The sequence below is a fragment of the Triticum aestivum genome, chromosome 7D (assembly GCF_018294505.1).
Source record: "Triticum aestivum cultivar Chinese Spring chromosome 7D, IWGSC CS RefSeq v2.1, whole genome shotgun sequence".
Lineage (NCBI taxonomy): Eukaryota > Viridiplantae > Streptophyta > Magnoliopsida > Poales > Poaceae > Triticum > Triticum aestivum.
In genome coordinates this window covers 532418904-532422974 of record NC_057814.1, presented here as the reverse complement: position 1 = coordinate 532422974, position 4071 = coordinate 532418904, and positions in this window count along the sequence as shown.

Genomic DNA, 4071 nt, shown 5'->3' with positions numbered 1-4071 from the left:
TGTGACTCTTGCTCATCTTTCGATGCGTGTGTTCCGAGCTCTGGACGATCCTGCCATGAACATCAAGACAACCAAGTGATCTTGCTGCGAGGTCTGACCTCACCCACCTCACACTTCTCTAATCGTTCGTACCCATGCATCCATGGCGCACCTCGAAAAGATAGGTGCCGTGACGGTGCTACACTTGGGAGAACACTAACTACTTGATATTTTAGTGAGAGATCACCCTAATAAAAAGCGACTACCACGCAATCAAAAAGGGTGCATCAAAGGGATAAATATATCAGACAATTCATAATAGCATGATATGGTATAACCCTTTATGACGGAGAAGTCTTTCATTCCTTCGTCTTTGGCATTCGCGTCGGTGTTCACCTTCACGAAGATTGCCACCACCTTGTCGATGCACCAGATAATATTGTTATCTCTATAGCTAATAAAATAAGTGCATTACTTAAGGTTGACACGCAGGTCATTAAAGTGACAATCATATGGCTCCAGCCATCATGTCGAATCATGACACACAGGTCATGTTAATTACATCATGTAGTCATCTCGTACATAATCAAATTGAATATGAGCATTGCTATACCACATCACATGCACATCCTGCAAAACCAAGTTAGACGCCTCTAATCGGTTTATGCAAAATTTTATTTTACGTGGCTTCTAAGGTTTTGACTTAAACCGCAGCTACCAACGTTTTATCATCAAGTATGATTATTCAAGTTGCTAGATTAACATCTCGGGGTGTATGAAACATGAGATAATTAAATCTCGAGCCCCATACTAAACTTCGTCATACGCATGACCCCCGTGCAGATCATATCTGCAATGCCCTTTCATCTGCGAATTTCATCTTTCTTTTGACTACGACAGAACCCAAAGAACTGATAGCACTTCCATGATCAATCAGGATCACAGATTGCCAGAACTTTGTCAAATTCCACCATGCTGTCTCGAGATTGAGCAAATGCAAATTCTAGGGAAGCAACAAGAACGTCGGGTAACAGATTTCATCTGTCACCCGCATAAATAATTTTTAGCAATAGATCTCATCTACTACCTAATTATATTATGCAATACCCATACATCTCCATGCATTGTAGATCGAAACCTGCATCTACACATAGCACGGCTCTTGATGCCACTGTAGGGTAACGCAGCAGAAAACAAAAATTTTCCGACCTACGCACCAGCCCAGGACCACTATGGAGACTGCATACATGGTTTGATCTTTTTCGTTACCGACTCGTAGCGCAGCGGGAAGTAGAGTCGATGACGATCGGCGGTGCAGATCCCCGCAGCTAGGATTTACAACCTCCCAACCGCGAGGATGTATACCCTCATCTGCTCCTCAGACAGCCCTCCGGGAGGCGGTTGAACAGCCCCCCCGGACGGTGTCGCGGACAGCCCTTCGGGAGGACCTTCGAAACTCGAACGGTCACTCGGACAGCCCTTCGGGAGGACCTTCAAAACTCGGACGGTCACACGGACAGCCCTTCAGGAGGCACTCATGAACTAAGACCGAAACTACGATCTCTCTACAGAGTTGCACACATACGGTGTCATCTATCCGGCAGGGCTTCGCCGTCCAGAACTAGTTCCTGCCGGAACCCAGACAGCCTTACGGCTCTACGAAACTCTTTTCGTGGGAGGGAGAGAAGAAGCCAGATAATGCATGGCATGTGTATGAGAGCAAGGGATGATCCTTTAGGCATCCCCCTCCACCCCTATTTATAGGCCAAGCCCAAGGGTGGCTTCTCCAAGAAGCCAAGGGGGGAAATACCAAAAAGGCCCTCAAGGTGGCTTCTCCAAGAAGCCAAGAAAAAAGCACTTTCACTATTCATGACGACATTTTACAGCGTCCATTCGAACCAAAAATATTTATGTGGGCTCAGAACATTTCCAGTACCCACTAAAATAATTGTCAACGTGTTCCGAAACAATTTCGGTTTAGTGATTTTCATCTGCGAAAAGCAAACAAGAATGCGTTTTCACTATTCACGAAGACAATTTTTCGCGTCTATTAAATCCAAAAATATTTCTGTGGGTCTTAGAATAATTCCAGTACCCACTAAAATGATTTTGGATTCGTTCTGAAACAATTTCAGATTAGTGAATTTCATCTGCGAAAAACAACCAAAGCGGTACTGGCAGCTCCGAAACATTTTTGGTTTTTATTTCTGAAAATTCCAAAAAGTTTCCGGAATGATTCTGGCACCCTCCAAGAATTATCAGGCATGTGCCGAAACCATTTTGACTTAATGGCATACCCCAAAACAACTTTTTCGGTTTCACCAGAACTCATCCAGTGACCTCCCTTTTCAGAACTTTTCTGATGTCTCCGAAAAACCTTTTCCGAAAACTTTCTCTCAGACTCCCTGTCTAGTATTCAGCAGATAGATGACCCTTAAGCGTGTGACCCTATAGGTTCGGTGAAGTATAGACATGACCAGGAACCTCTTCCGATCAATGATCAACATCGGAGCCGTGGACACCCATATTGACCCCTATACCCACACGAATGAATATTCGAGTGAACCTCCAGTTGCCGTGAGCTATTCCTGTTGCTTCACGATATGTCACAATCACCCGAGGTGAGATTTATTGCGTTCCTGTGGATCAACAATTTGTCCACCATGCAAGTTACCTTGTTACCAGTTTTGTTCTCTTTTCTCGTTTCCGTGTTCCGGCATCCCAGTGATCAAATCACACTGTGTCTGGCCAGACAATGATGGATACCGTAACACCGAGAGGGCCCGAGTATATCTCTCCATCGTTGGAGGAGCAAATCCCAATCTTGAGCTATCAAGTAACTTGACATACTTTTCCATGAACCCGTAAGCCGCCGTAATAGCCACCCATTTACGGATGACGTTTAACAAACCCCAAAGTTCATGAAGCAAGCATGAAGAAACTCGATACTCTCATGGTCTAAGGAATCATGCAAACGTTAACCATCTCTGTGTTATGTACCATTAACTTGTGACGAATGAATCTCATAGCATAACATCAATCCGGGTCGATTCAACACAAATGTTCTCTTAACATTGTGCCCTCAAAGTTGCTGGCATTGACATGCCCATGATCAAGAAAACAGAACCATCATGCAACACTTGAGCTAGTCTTAGAGGCCAGACTAAGAATACTTCTTACCGTTTATTATTCCACACGTGCATATGAGTCTTCCTCCGAGCCTCGTGTTATTGCAGACTCGAGAACCATAGTAGTTATAGCATGGAACATAAACATAATTATGAACTTGGAGATAATATCATTTATTATTGCCTATAGGGCATATCTCCTACAAGAAAGGGCAATGCATGGCACCGAAGAGGCTAGCAATGATGGAAGGGTGAGAGTGCGTATAATCCATGGACTCAACATTAGTCATAAAGAACTCACATACTTATTGCAAAAATCTACAAGTCATCAAAAACCAAGCACTACGCGCATGCTCCTAGGGGGATAGATTGGTAGGAAAAGACCATCGCTCGTCCCCTACCGCCACTCATAAGGAGGACAATCAAAGAACACCTCATGTTTCAAATTTGTTACACAACGTTTACCATACGTGCATGCTACGGGACTTGCAAACTTCAACACAAGTATTTCTCAAATTCACAACTACTCAACTAGCACAACTTTAATATCACTACCAACATATCTCAAAACAATCATCAAGCATCGAACTTCTCTTTGTATTCAACGCACTTATAAGAAAGTTTTTACTAATCTTGGATGCCTATCATATTAGGACTAATTTCACAATTTAAGAAAATTACCATGCTTTTTTGTAGGACTCTCAAAATAATATAAGTGAAGCATGAGAGAACAATAATTTCTATAAAACAAAACCACCACAGTGCTCTAAAAGATATAAGTGAAGCACTAGAGCAAAAACTATATAACTCAAAAGATATAAGTGAAGCACATAGAGTATTCTAACAAATTCCAAATCATGTGTGTCTCTCTCAAAAGGTGTGTATAGAAAGGATGATTGTGGTAAACTAAAAAGCAAAGACTCAAATCATACAAGACGCTCCAATCAAAACACATATCATGTGG